Here is a 16,133-nt window from a genome sequence, read left to right as displayed (position 1 = left end):
TCGATGGTCTTGCCGTCCCGTGTGAGGTTGTATCGTTCGGCCGGTCCACGAGCGCGAATGTTGTTTTCCGATTGACGCGCTTCTTGTTGCGTGTACAGACCCGCTTTATGCACGGTATTTTGCTCCGTGGTGCTGGCGCGAAGCAAAATATCCACGTAGGTTCTATAGCTATACAAATTATTATTCGTAATTCGTAATCATGGCCTGATTCAAGAAAACGGCAACGTTCTTAAAAAGTGAGCTAGCGAACGCGTTGACGTACTCTGCTGCCCTCCAGATGATCTCCATCGATGTTGGCGATTCCAAAAGCGAGATGCAGCGGTCTGTCGATTAATTTCACCGAGCGCACGCACGATGGTTGCTTAAACACGTAGTGGTCTTCCTCGTAAGACCACTCTATCCCATATTCGAGGAATATTTTATTCAATAGTGTGTCCGTGCCTTCGACCGTGAGCTGTTTTGTTTGCCCCTCCTTCGTTGATAGCGTTATCAGGCGCTTGGTTCACGTTCAGGAAGCTGTTGGGAATGGAAAATTCCTCTAGACGACAATGTACGAATCATCCAGGTGTAGCGGCTTATCTAACGCGATCGTGAAGTCGTTCAGCGTGTTGGACAGGTGCAGGTCAATGCTGACGTTCGAGAGCAGATACATGTAAAATTCATTTTCTGACATCGCTGGCGGGCACCCAAGAACTGTGATCTTTGGTGTATCCAAACCAACGAACTAAGTAGTGCCAATACCCCGTTAATTTTCTTCTTTCTAATCACCGCGGATATGAGTCGCTTATCGTATGAGGAAAGATGGTGGACAGGCTGCAATTCCTGCTCGTTGAATGATCCTATTATTTCTTTCCCCGTCGAATCTTTCATGTACACTACGAGTGGACGGGTCTTTCTTGTTCGCGATACCTCGAACACTTCGGCCGTTCACCTTTGATCGTAGCCCTTGGCGAACACGCCGCGATCTAACGCGAGCCTCACCTGGTACCCTACTTTATACTTGCTCTTGCGCGTGGTCGGCTTACGATGCACTCTGTTGAACAAAGCTACTGCATTCACGTTTTTCGGCATTTCGCCTGTGACGGAATGTACCGAGTTGTTATAGTTGGCCACTATCTTCAGCAGCGCGTTGATATAATTAAACTTCCCCATACTAGTGAAATGTCTGGCTATTCTTTCTCTAATTGTTCTCTGTACGCGTTCACAGGAGGCTGCCTTCATTCTACTTTGTGTTTGTTTTATGATTTAGTAGCGACTGAAAATATTGACGAATGGGGGAACCCCAAAATTCGCTTCCACGATCGGTGAAGAGATTCTTTGGAATTCCATGACAGAAAACTCGTTGGAAAGATTTCTTTACGTCTTGCGGGCGCTTTGTGCGAATGGGGCTATGTAAAGGTACCTCGATAGCGTATCAATGACCGTTAAGATGTATTTGTAGCCCTTGTTAAATTTCTGATTTTTACGCATATCCAGAAGGTCCGGCTGATATAAATCTTTCATGTGAGTTGTGATGATGGAGCGCCGCTTAAATTTTTGCTTGTGAAGAGTGTAAGCACCTTCTATTTTCAGCTGTTCGATGGCTACTCTGCACGTGAGCAAGTGATAACGCCGGTACAGATCTGTAGAGGAGGTGGTGTTCCCCTACATGAGTCCTGACCGGCGATGATGGAATGTCCCAGCGGGCAGATGGACGTGGCCCCACACTAGGACGGTGCCGGTAGAACTGCCGTGCCAGCGCCGTAGCGCGTGGCAGCAGAGGCACGTCTTCGTCATCACACACGGGCCGCCACATCACTCCCCCCCTCAGACGCGGAGCGGTGTAGAGCTAGCGGTTGGGGTCCGCGTTGATACATGAAGTGGAGGAAGACGGGCGACACGTAGTACAGGGACGACTTGTTCAGAAATCGCAGTAGCAGCAGAGTGGTTGGTGCGGGCAAGCGCTGACCGGGCGGGTTCCAGGGGCGGTGTGAGGGCAGGTATGCCGAAGTAATTCAGAGAGGGGCGACAGAACCGCGACCAGTTCGTGAGCGCTGGGCTCGTAGTGTTGTCGCCAAGGAGACTGCGGGGAGGACCATCGTGAAGCACGGGGAGACCGGGAGTAAAATTCACTGTGGCCTCCGTGCGTGTCCCCGGTGGAACGTTGGTCCCGGAGCCTCTTGACCGCATCTGGACGAGCTGCCAGTGTCTTGTATGGAAGCCTGGTGGGAAGGCGAGGCGGGCAGGGTTCTTGGACCGCAAGCGTAGCAGATGCGTGTGGGGCGGTCGACAGCGGCGTACCGCGACCGGTACAGGAGCGTGATGCTCGGGAAGGTGCCGCTGGTGGAAGCCCGAGGAGTGCCATCACGAAGCGTGTGGCGACGTGACGTGGAGTGTGGGACCATTGCGACGTGAGCTGGGTAGATGGGTACAACCACGGTGTTTCGCGGCCGGGCGTTGCGATGAGTAGAGCCGCGGTGGATTGGCGTCGTCGCCTAGCGGTTCCTCGGTTGAACGATGCACCGCACCTTCGGAGATGACTTCAGAGGTGGGCTTGCAGGAATTTCGGATGGTATTGGGCCGAATTACGCCGAACATGGTGTTCATAGTTCGGGTCACCAAATCTAGAGGAGGTGGTGTTCCCCTACATGAGTCCTGACCGGCGATGATGGAATGTCCCAGCGGGCAGATGGACGTGGCCCCACACTAGGACGGTGCCGGTAGAACTGCCGTGCCAGCGCCGTAGCGCGTGGCAGCAGAGGCACGTCTTCGTCATCACACACGGGCCGCCACAGATCCACTCCACCTAACCCTTTCTCCTTGATCTTTCTATAGGGCCCCATATTTGCTCCAGCGAACCATTCGGTGCATTTTCAGAGCGCTTATAATTTTCTATACTTTTTTGTACCAACTGGGTTTCTTGATGAGTGCGCTACGACGTGCTAAGTAGCTCACGAGAGGCACAATGTTTGTGGTTGATTCGCTTCCCTCTATATAGCACATTATCAGCCTGCCAGGTGAAAACTTTCTTCAATTCTTTTAGCACAGATTTCGGACGTGCTTTATCAATGCCGGAGGGTAGAAGATAAAAATCAAATTGATTGGGTTCCGGTTTCAGTTTGGGTGCCGAATGGATGGGTTCCAGAGGAGGAGGAGGATGATAGTGAGCGCGCTTGAGCAAGTAAGAGAGGGCTTCCAGTATTTTGCCCACTTTTACGTTGTCCGAATCGTTGGATTTCAGAACTTCACCTATTTCTATTCTATGAGCCATGACCGATGGCTTTGGATATCGCTCGCCCGGCGACTCCCGCCATGAGACTTGAGAGCCCTGAGAGGAGCAGTGGAAGTATCGGAATGAGACCACCTCGTTGTCCCCTAATATAATTCTTCAAACTGTTGGGGGCACTTATGAAGTGACTTGTAAGCGAGGAAGAGGATTATTTTTTTTGTTTTTTAAAGTTTTTATGAAGTTCCGCCGAAAGTGGGATATTTCCGCGTAGAATGTTCAGACAGATTTCTGAAAGGATTCGAATGTCGTCGTGGCTGAGCTCTTTAAGTAACTCTGCATAGTGCGCCGGTTTGCTGGTGGCCAACACTGAGGAGCGTGAGATGTCTTCTAAGATCGGTCATTTCGCGGGTGTAAACAGGAACTGCCGATCGTGCGGTAAAATACCCGTTCGCACGCTACGGAACGGAGGTGTTTGCGAGTGAAGATCCACAACTAAATAACCGTGCGCCTTCTCTGTCACCTGGTCATATGCGTCGAGGAAATAGGAGAGCCCCTGTTTCCCGAATACTTGACGTCCTAAGGTTTCGATCTGTTGTACGGACCAAGCGTTCCGGAACAATACGATATAACTGGCGTTCAGGGATATCATTGTGCGGCATTGTGATAGAACAAGGCTTGTGTGATCAGGATCACGGACGCATTCTTATGGTGGCTACCCACACACAAACAGTGACTCTACCTCCGATAGAACTTCCTTTCTTGTTTTTCATTGCGGTCGTTAGATGAGAATTGGTTGCTTCTCAAGCGTGAAATCAATCGTCTTGTTGACCTTCATATACCTCGGGTTACTGTTCCAGCTTGTAGCCGGTCCCCGTGGTTTAACAAAGAGCTCAAGAGGCTTAGAAATAAGAAAAAGCGGCTGTTCCGCAGGGCACGTAGCAGTAACGATTCCGACCTGTGGGCTAGATATCACCACAGCGCGAATGAGTTTAAACAGTCTGTACGGTCTGCAAAAACTAGGTACTTCAATACAACATTGCCATCACTTCTTCGTACTAACCCTAAGCTATTTTGGAATTCCGTTCGGCCTCATTATAGTCATACACTAAACCTCATGGTCAATGATACTGCTGTATCCCCTGCAGGGCGTGTGTTCTTAAAGGTCAGCTCCGGAGATACCTTAACTTCTTGAAACTGTAACAATATTCTGGAAGCCCGTATCGAACTGTATCTGAAACCACCCTTCATTTCCAGAAAAGAGCCCCATATTTTAAATAATCGTAAATTAACCATTTCGAAACAGACATGGGGGCCGCCATTTTTATGACGGCAGCTGTTCACGCGGTCTATATCGCCGACGTAAGTGATATCAGTGTTCTTCAAGACTTCCCTCCCTCTCTACGGAGCATACGGGAATGTAAACAAGCGATGATGGCAGGGAGCGTCTGCTCGATCGACGTAGGCTTCTTGATCGCATCGATTTTTTATATTTCGGATGATCTGCCAATGCCAAAACACGCTGTTGATACCATTTGTGCAGTTAGAATTCGTATAATTATGCTGTCGCGTTCCGGCCAGCGGCAAACTGGCTAAGAACGCAATGAACGTCACGTATCATGCCCAAGAATTAGGGACAAAACGTAAAGCAGGCTTCACCTAAAACGGCTCCCATAGAGCCTGTGTATTCTGGAACGAAAAGCGCGTGCTACATATTCTGCTGGCAGCGATTTGCATTCGTTCTCTAATGGCATCTTGCCTCTGCCAGGACAAAACTTTTGAGCAATTTTTTGGGCATGAATAGTGGCATCTTCAAGGTTCCATTCGGGTTCGAAATTTTGAACCTGTAAAGGAGCCTTCCATCGCCGCACGAGCACATTGCGGCGAAGCCTACGTTCAAGGCCACGCGCAACCACAGGTTTGGGAAATTGCTCAGCGCAGAAAAGACTACAAGAGAAGACAAACAAGAAATAACAATACGGAGATTTGTGTGACATGGTAAGGGTATAGGATATAAAAAACTAAAAACCTGACAGCTGTTCGGAGAACTAACATCGTTGAGGTTGTTATAAAGACCAAACGTGTGTACATTATGGCTGTTACGAAGTCTGTTGGTATCTGCTAAACTGTGAGCAATCAAACATTTTGATCCATCGATCGATTGATTGCTTGATTTAATGATTGGGGGTTTTTTGGCGCAAAAGCGACAAAGGCCATAGAGCGCCAAAAACAGTGTGTATGGAGCAATCAAACAACACATAAAATAAAGGTGTGGTCGGAGTGAACGGCACAACAACAACCACCATAAATGATGACGATGAGATGGGGTTTTTCACCGCGGAGGTGCGTACCCTACACCACTGCTCGTGGAACGTTATGTGAAGATGATGAAGGAAGGATGCAAACAGTGGCGTAGCCACGGGGGGGCTAGGGGGGGCTCGAGCACCCCTACCTGCTACAACGGACCCACGCAAATCGCGCAAATCTGAGGAGAAAGTAATATATGGGGGGAGGGGGAACAGTGTAATGATCGCGAAAGTTCTTACGGTTCATGGCGTCTATCTAATCGGCACCCTTGAATGGTTTTCAAAATATGAGCTTTTCAAAATCCTTCCGATCTCGTAACACCGCCTCATTGGAAATCATTGCGTAATTGTATTGTGAACGCCCAAATCAGTTACCGCACAAGTATTGTGTGTTGTCGCACCCAGGATCACCGGGGGGGGGGCGAGTTTTCGTATCGAGCCCCCCCTACCTTGGCGGTCTGGATACGCCACTGGATGCAAATACAAGAAAGAACTAAAATGAACGGCAGAAAATAGACCAACGACAGCTTAAGACGACATGTACTACTTTGCACAGGAAAATGGGATATCTGAGGTTCTACGATGTGCTAAGGTTGTCAAACCAAGTTTATCGAGGATAGATTCATAGTTATAGACACCAATATATCGGTCATAGAGAATGTACAATGACTCCAAGGGCTTCGATGCTGTCATTGGGTCAATCTTTGAAAATTAGTGAAGCTAATTAAGTATACCATTTTAGTTAGCCATCGAACACTGATGCGACCGGCTAGGAAAGATATCCGAGAGGCTTCGTTTTCGTTTCTTCTTTCTCGCTCTCTCCTTTTTCTTTTTCTTGGGTGGGAGGGGGAGGGGGGCTTATTAATACCTGAAGGCAATTTATGATACAGCTATAGGATGTCACGCTTCCTCACGAACGCAGGAGCCTCTCTAGCGAGGAAAACGCAATTGTAAAAGGCGGTCACTTGGCCCATTTGTATTGTAACGCATTACTCTGCTCTCTTTTGATCACAATAATGCTCGTTGCCTTGTCAATGTCATCTGCATTTTTTAGATACTGTAGATTTGTCGTTCACCTCGAAAATACAACAACAACAACAACAAAAAAGTCAAGAGATCACGATTTTCTGTTGTTTGAGTTTGAGTTTGATTTGCGATTTTCTGTCGGCTTTCTGTTGCTATCATCTCTGAAAATGTATCTATCAAAATCCATCAAAATAAGCACAATTTCAGACAACGAAAAAAAAAGGAAAATATTGTTCTGCGTTCCTGTCTTTTATTTTCCACACTTAATACAGCTAACGCCGTAGTGGATCAAATCTATCCCTATTGCAGCCTAATGCCGCGTGTTTTTCGACAGCCGTACTCTTGGCTTTTCTTTTCGTCTGTGGAGAGGGTGCTAGCAGGTGTGCTGTCTTATCAGCGTAGTTCTTCTGAAGATTTACAATCTTGATCCAGCCGTACATGCTCGCGCTTTCAGCAGTACTGCTTGGGACTGTGTTGTTCGCTATCGCGTCTTTTTTCATTCGTACATCTTTGTTTCTGCAGGTGTGAAGAAAAGTTTATTGACTGGTTGATAAGCAACTGCGTGCACCACGTAAAAGTCAGTCGTGTAGCACCGATTGCTAGTACGTACGAGTCGAATACGAATGAAGCACGATGAACATTTGATTTACACATCAGAGTCTTCATGTTGGGAAAAACTTCGCATGGCTGCATATGCGATCACAATGTCCTCATTTTAACGTTGAAGCCAAAATAAATGGGGGCACTTCAAACCACCTTACTCAAACTGTGACGCAACATTTGCGTCAGCTGGATGGTCGTCTGGATCTTTGGACGTCGTTCCCGATTTCCATTCTTAGCCACCTCGCGTCATAGAGTCCACATCTAACACGCGTGACACGCACTGTTCGATTTCGACACTTAAACGTGGCCTCTTTCCTCTTGTCTCTTGGATGCCACCTTCTTCCCAGTACGTGACGTTACGTTTCTGATATCTCCTAGCCTGTATAGCGCTGATGAATTTTCTTCTATCCTTTAACATATATTTTAGCCCATCCCATGTTGCGTCCCATTTGCTTGTTTGCCGATGATGCAGGTTCTATAAGGCACAGTTTTTCTTTTCTAGTCCTTGGCTAGAAAGCCATCCTAGTCAGCGCTGCTGCATGTGGCTCATCGCGGCGTGAGGCGGAAAAAAAAAAAACGTATATACGGGGTCACGCTCTCCTGTCCGTACCCCTTGCGTTTGGTTCCCAGATCTAGAAACATAGTTAGGACGTTTAACGTCTCCTGACGCAGATCTTTCCCTGCAGTATCTTGCTCAAATTCTTTACCACACCTCTGAAAAGATCCCATAAGTGTACTAGTTCATCTCGGGTGTCCGAGGAGAGGTCTAGGGTCACAAGGCGTGGTAGATTCTCAAGAAGTAAATCGACATTCTTTCCTGTTAATGATGTGAATTTAGCAACTTCCGTTTTGCTGTCAGTGAGCAGTATGACGTTCGCACCAGATCCCTTTATAATGTCCACCAGTTTTCCCAGGGATGTGTAATATATTCCTTGCACTTTCTCATACAGATTATGGGTTACCGTCCTGGCAATTATTCGTTCTACGGCGTACAGGCAGTCTGAAGACATATAGGAAAGCCCATCTGTTCGTACTCCCGTCGCAGACTCACAGAATTCTCAACCGCAGAGCTATACGGGCACAAAAGCTCTTGCATACAAGAACAATAGCAAGAACGCGCGCAGTGATAATAAGCTTTGGCAACGTCCTAGCATACTTCCGCAAGACAAGACCGCAGTGCTATCAGCTCCATTTGATATCTTGATGAACAAGGAATGATTTCATTGGATGAAGTATGGAAGGAAAAAAAAGTCACTAATATCAAACAAAACAATAAGTCAGTCGTTACTTTTGTGCACGGGTTTCGTTGATAGCTGCTGTAATCGCCCTCGCCTTTCTGTCTGTCATGTGGTTAACGCGGAAGCCGTGATGAAGCGGGCAACTCTACAAGATACAGATAAAATAATAATTCCGTGCTTGATGCCCCGGTACATGTACATCATGAGCTGTGCAGCAATGGTCTGCGGCCGCTGTGAGAAGAAGAAAAAAAAGGGAAACTTAAGTAGTTGCGTGGCGTCGGCGAGTCCCGCAAAAGAAGCTGATTTATCGCTCTCAAAGAATTTGTACGCGGAAGGTGGACGGTTGTTGTGCTGTGAGACCTACAGAGTAATTTATTCATTTACCCTCGCGGCCATGAGGCAATACAAACAGGAGGTTAACATTTGGTAGAATAACGTTAACAAAGCAGCATACAATATTTACAACCGCATGAAAAAATTGCGCAGATACGTGAAGGTAAATAAACAAGTACATGAAAGATGGAGCAATGACAACACGAACGACGTGGAAATTGAAAAATGACTGCAGCGCGACGGTCATGTCAACCAGACGCGTGAGCCTTCCTCTTCATCTCCCCCTCTTCGTCCCTTCACCGAGCAAAGTGCCGCCAGTCACCCCCCAGCGGTAGCATAAACATTTCTTAAATCGTTTGGCATCGGTAATGGAATGCATATAAGCTCTTGGATTAACGATCCTCTTAGGAATTATTATGATAATCAATTTTGTGAAACAAACACCCACAAGTTATTATTCGGCGAGTGGAAAGCAAACGCAGATTGAGGTTATGGTAACATGAAAAACTCAGTGCGGCATCCCCCATTGTTCTCTATAGAACCCCGCTTAATTGTCCCTGATGCTTTGCACATGAAGGTACGAATAGTCGAGCGGCTTCTTGAAAACCTGCTCTTGGAAATGCAGGACGTATACACTGCTAATAAGTGCGCCACCCGAAAGGAAAATACACGTCCGTGAGAAAGCTCGTGGACATTATAAAGGGATCTGGTGCGAATATCAGACTGCTCACTGACAGTAAAACGGAAGTTGCTAAATTCACATCATTAACAGGAAAGAATGTCGATTTACTTCTTGAGAATCACAGTTATGGGATCTTTTCAGAGATGTGGTAAAATAATTTGAGGAAGATACTGCAGGGAAAGATCTGAGTCAGGAGACATTACACGTCCTAACAATGTTTCTATAGATCTGGGAAACAAATGCAAGGGGTACGGACAGGAGAGCGTGACCCCGTAAATACATGTTTTTTCGCATCACGCCGCGATGAGCCACATGCAGCAACGCTGACTAGGATGGCTTTCTAGCCAAGGACTAGAAAAGAAAAATTGCGCCTTAGAGAACCTACATCATCGGCGAACAAAACAAAACGGACGCAGCATGAGATGGGCTAAAATATGTTAAAGGATAGAAGAAAATTCATCTGCGCGAAAGGCTAGGAGATATCAGGAACGTAACGTCACGTACTCCGAAGAAGGTTGCATCCAAGAGACAAGAGGAAAGAGGCCCCGTTTAAGTGTCAAACTCGAACTCGAATAGCGCGTGTCACGCATGTTAGATGTGGACTCTATGACGCGAGGTGAGCCAAGAACGGAAATCGGGAACGACGTCCAAAGATCCAGATGACGGCAAGCTGAGGCAAATGTTGCGTCACAGTTTGAGTAAGGTGGTCTGAGTGCCCCCGTTTCAAAGGAGGACATTATGATCGCATATGCAGCCATGCGAAGTCTTTCCCAACATGAAGAGGACGACACTAACTCTGATGTGTAAATCAAATGTTTATCGTGGTATCGTGGTACATTCGTATTTATTCGACTCATACGTACCAGCAGTCGATGCTACACAAATGACTTTTAGGTGGTGCACGCAGTTGCTTATCAACCAGTCAATAAACTTTTCTTCACACATACAGAAACAAAGATGTACGAATGAAAAAAGACGCGATAGCGAACAACACAGTCCCAAGCAGTACTGCTGAAAGCGCGAGCGTGTACGGCTGGATCAAGATTGTAAATCTTCAGAAGAACGCTGATAAGACAGCATACCTGCTAGCACCCTCTCCACAGACGAAAAGAAAAGCCACGGCTGTCGAGAAACACACGGCATTAGGCTGCAATGGGGATAGATTTGATCCACTACGGCGTTAGCTGTATTACGTATGGAAAATAAAAGACAGGAACGCAGAAACGATATTTCCTTTTTTTCGTTGTCTGAAATTTTGCTTATTTTGATGGATTTTGATACATACATTTTCAGAGATGACAGTAACAGAAAGTCGCCAGAAAATCGTCAATCAAACTGAGCCTCAAACAACAGAAAATCGTGATCTCTTAACTTTTTTTGTTGTTGTTGTAGTTTCGAGGTGAACGACAAATCTACAAATCTAAAAAATGCAGATGACATTGACAAGGCAACGAGCATTATTGTGATCAAAAGAGAGCAGAGTAACGCGTTACAATACAAATGGGCCAAGTCACCGCCTTTTACAATTGTGTTTTCCTCGCTAGAGAGGCTCCTGCGTTCGCGAGGAAGCGTGACATTCTATAGCTGTATCATAAATTGTGTTCAGGTATTAATAAGCCCCCTCCCCCCAACAAAAGCAAAAAGAAAAAAAGGAGAGAGCGAGAAAGAAGAAATGAAAACTAAGCCTCTCGGAAATCTTTCCTAGCCGGTCGCATCAGTGTTCGATGGCTAACTAAAATGGTATACCTAAGTAGCTTCACTAATTTTCAAAGACTGACCCAATGACAGCATCGAAGCCCTTGGAGTCATTGTACATTCTCTATGGCCGACACATTGGTGTCTATAATTATGAACCTATCCTCGATATACTTGGTTTGACAACCTTAGCACATCGTAGAACCTCACATATCCCATTTTCCTGTGCAAAGTTGTACATGTCGGCTTAAGCTGTCGTTGATTTTATTCTGCCGTTCATTTTAGTTCTTTCTTGTATTTGCATCCTTCCTTCATCATCTTCACATAACGTTCCACGTGCAGTGGTGTAGGGTACGCACCTCAGTAGGGTGAAACACCCCATCTCATCGTCATCATTTATTGTTGTTGTTGTTGTGCCGTTCACTCCGACCACACCTTTATTTTAGGTTTTGTTTGATTGCTCACAGTTTAGCAGATACCAACAGACTTCATAACAGCCATAATGTACACAAGCTTGCTCTTTATAACAACCTCAACGATGCTAGTTCTCCTAACAGCTGTCAAGTTTTTAGTTTTTTTTTATCCTATACCCTTATCACGTGATGTTACACACAAATCTGTGCTCCCCGTATTGTTATTTCTTGTGTGTCTTCTCTTGTAGTCTCTTCTGCGCCGAGCGATTTCCCAAACCTGTGGTAGCGCGTGGCCTTGAACGTAGGCTTCGCCGCAACGTGCTCGTGCGGCGATGGAAGGCTCCTTTACAGCTTCAAAATTTGGAACCCGAATGGAACCTTGAAGATGCCACTATTCATGCCCCGAAAATTGCTCAAAAGTTTTGTCCTGGCAGAGGCAAGATGCCATTAGAGAACGAATGCAAAGCGCTGCCAGCAGAATATGTAGCACGCGCTTTTCTTTTCAAAATACACAGGCTCTATGGGAGCCGTTTTAGGTGAAGCCTGCTTTACGTTTTGTCCCTAATTCTTGGGCATGGTCGTCAACGGAACTGTGCTACGATTAATACGAAAGATATTTTTATTCGCATTGTAGGTGTCTTTGATAAAGTAAGTCAATTCATTGCTTAATTAAAGACTTCACTCTCTCATAGTTACGGCTCACCACTGCTGCATCACTTGCGCATATCTTTCTCACTCTCGAATACCTGGCGTTTGACGTTACAGGAGCAGTAATCACATTTCTTGGCATTATACCGGGTGAACGAGTTGTGTTTGGCAACGCCATGTTATCGTATACACACTGCAGGTACGTACGTAAGAACTGGGCTTGAATGACAACCTTAGTGTAGATTCGCGATGAACGTATTTGCCGAAATTTTACGCTGTCGAGAGAGCAAGCACCAGATACGAGAACAAGATACTTACATGAGGGCATACGTGGCTTATGAGAGCTGAACAGAAAAAGAAAGGAAGGAAAAAATAAACGAAAACAAAAAATACATTGCACAGTACAAGGACACCGTGCAAGTGTAATTATCAGGGATATCTTGCATCTTATTTCGGCTGGTCTACTAGTGCAGTGCAGCCATGAGCCATCACATTAATCAACCACTAAAAAAAAGATATGAAGATGATGAGTTGCTTCCATATGTCATCTACACCAATATTACATCTGGATCTGCATGCTGGTTTCAAGAGCCGAGTTACTTCTTGAATCAATGCAGATCTCCACACATTCCACAGATACTGTCATTTTACACGTAACATTGAATAGACCATAATTTTATTGAATACGCAGAGATCATAAAACCCCATAATCCCTCGCAACAGGTAAACAAGTACACTGCAAGATGGACAGAATACAGGTGCAGTTGAGGGGAGTTGCCTCAGGACAGAAGCCGCCGACATTTCGAACAGAGACTGTTCTTAGAGACTAGGTACGAGACTGTTTGTAGACGTTCACTGAAGCCCTTCTGCTGTCGACTTGCATATAATGCCTTGCAGAGCTGTTAGCGTTGTATTGACTCATTCACTGTAACGCTTGCGGTGAGCCCCCCTTGTGTAGTCTCTTCCTTCTGTTCGGGGGCTCTTGAACAGCCATCGTCCACAGAGATCGAGCAGAGCACCAGAAAGCCCCTGGACATACCCTGACATGAAAATTAGCATTATTAGCAGTAAAGAAGCAACGCAATTCTCTGTTTCAGTAGTTTTCTCACACACATTCCTTATGCGTAGATACAATATGTGGCACACAAATAAGGTGGAAGCGTTGGTGTGATACATGACCTATTTACCATGACATACTTAGATACGTGACCGAGTAACAGCACTGAGACGAGGCAACTTTTAGTGCACACAATGGCGGGATGTCTTTCAGAATGAGAAGTACACCCACTATCCCCTACAACGCTTCGAATGTTCCAGTTCCTGTAAGTGAGGAATGCAGGACAATTGCTTGTTGTTTGTTTGTTTGTTTGTAAGAAAAAAAAAGGAGAAAAAAAACAATTGCTTAGTAATCGCTGCTAGCTTGAAATACTGTAAATCACCTTCGTGGGGCCAAAGCAGCTTCCCAATGTCTTGATGTGCATATCTTGCATGGTGACTTTGATGCTCATGAATATGTGAAGCAACGTTATGATCCTAATATTCATGACATGCCAGAGTATCATGAGCCATTTTACCGGAACCAGGTTTCCATTATCATTGCTTGTCCATGTGCGCACACATGTGCATGTTCACGATACTGTGGCACCATTATTGTAGCACCAGACGTCGCTTCACCAGTGCTGCTGTATGTACCTGTTTCCTGAGCAAGGAGAAGCGGAAATTATAATTATACCTGTTAAGGCTAATATTGTTAGGAAAAGCAAAAAAGCATCTACATATTTAAGAGCTACAAAATGTGATCAACAATGTTGACAGCATAGCTTGCCCCCAGCTAAACCCCTGCTAATAGGAAATATGTTGTTCAACCAATGGGCAGCCTACATATGTGTTATGACGGTGTGCTACAAAGCAAATGTGGCCCTCTTGCAATGTGCCATGTGTCAAAACGATGATTCACAGATAGAAGAGTCTTTCTCATGACTTCACCTATTTCTGCTAATCTGTGACGAGCATGCTGACCGTCATCCATTGCTGGTCAAGGTACTCAGTTGCTGGAGTCAACTTCATTAGTATGGACTTTATTAGTAGGACAGAATGGAATTTTTGGCACGTAATAACTTTACATTACAACTTGAATACACAGCACTCACAGACACAGCCCGGCTTTTAAAGAGGAACAACAATATGCTACCATGTATGCAGGATATGGGGTAGTTCCATGGTTGGGAAAAGGCTGAGTGTGGTCATACAGAAGTCCAGACAGACACAGAGCGTCTCAAAACAGGAACTCCTAAGTTGTTGCTGATTTCAGCTGCTGTGACTGTTTTGGCTTCCCTGTGCCCAAGCTCAGACTTCTCCAAACTGATGTAATTTCTCAACCAGCTTCTCTGAGAAACTGCATAGTTTTACATACAACCGCGGATTATAGGACTTAGCAGTCCAATATTTGTCGTTCACATGTTTACATTGTGTACAAGCCATAGTGCAAGTTTGTGCGGACACTTACCCGCAACTTTCGTTCTTTGGTGCTATGCTCTCCTCTTCGTTGTTGTCGAACGAGGCAGGTGCCGCATCACTTTCCAGCGGCTTTTGCAGTCCAAATCGGCCGTCAGGGGAACGACCTCGTAACATTCTGATGCAAAATGCTTCGAGCACACACGGCAGTTGCCTTGATAAGTTCAGAGCACTCAACCACTGGTTTCGTACCACTCAATCACGCACAATATCAACTGGGAACCTGGCACGAAACATCTTTCTTAGTAGCGTACCTGCTCGTACTGCGAGAAGCACGGCATTGTCACAATTCACTCACGCTGCATCTCTCACAAAGTGACAACGTAGATGAGGTTGTGTGTACTGAGTAGCCGGAGTAAAAAGATGATCAAATTAAGGCGCGGAGAAAGGTGCCCGTACTACTCTCGATTTCGCTTTTAGCCTGACGAGTGACGAGTGGTGATTGCTGGCGATTGCGAAACTGCGAGCCAGCAAACAAGCCAAGAGGAGCCAAAGCGAAAGCTGAGCGTGACGTCAGCTGTTCAAGCGGACGATCGGACGGCAAACCAAAAAACAGATTTCGCAGTAAATACAGGGTATTCGCCCAAACTATTTTGGAAGTACATTCAGTAGGCATCAACCTTTGTGCCTGCGAGTTTTTGTTGTAATCTGTGGCAGTGAGTTTCCTCCGGAGCTGACCTTTAACAATGAGTTCTCCAAGTCGTACACTGTAAGAGATCCCCAGGCTCCATTACCATCCATAAACGATGCATTCACTACAGCTTTCCCTATGGACCCTGTTATCATTGACACTGTTGGTGTATTTTCACTCATTGACAATCTAAGGCTATCTTCTATCATAGTCGCGGGATGGCGTAAGTATAGAAACACACAGACATCATGGCGAGTTGTATGGCTTCGAGTCACGGCGTAGCAACTGCAACGTCGTGCTCTCTGCGCGTGAACTTTATTTCGTAAAGGAAGAGTGAAACGCGATCAACACAAAGGTACGCCGCGCAGTGGAGAACTTAAACACTAGGTAGTATATCAAGGGAATAGCGGCGCAGTGATATTGGATAAGCTACCAAAGCCGGTGCTGACGTAATTGACACTGGATATCACACTCCTCCCCTCTCCGAAAAGAAAGCAGAACACCAGCACTCGTTATATAGGAAAACAAAGCGAGAAAGACAAAAAATGTCATCAGCACCAACTATGGGCAGTATCTGTCCACAGGACACTTGATTCGTGTAGACCGTCTAGGTGACGATGTCACCGCACTATCACTTGAAGTGCTGCTGCCGTCTGGACATGACCCATGATTCTCCACGGTATCAGGCTGAAAATCAGCTGGTGGTACACTCTGTGACAACTGCGACTGTGCTGCTCCAGCGTTGCTGTCTGATGATGGTTCTGGTCGCTGTGCATCCCTTCCCAGGCAGAAATCTGGAATGGGACCATTTCAAAATGGTTTAACGAACTGGTCCCACT

Source organism: Ornithodoros turicata, chromosome 4 (genome assembly GCF_037126465.1).
Source record: "Ornithodoros turicata isolate Travis chromosome 4, ASM3712646v1, whole genome shotgun sequence".
NCBI lineage: Eukaryota > Metazoa > Arthropoda > Arachnida > Ixodida > Argasidae > Ornithodoros > Ornithodoros turicata.
Note: the sequence above shows the minus strand (reverse complement) of the source record.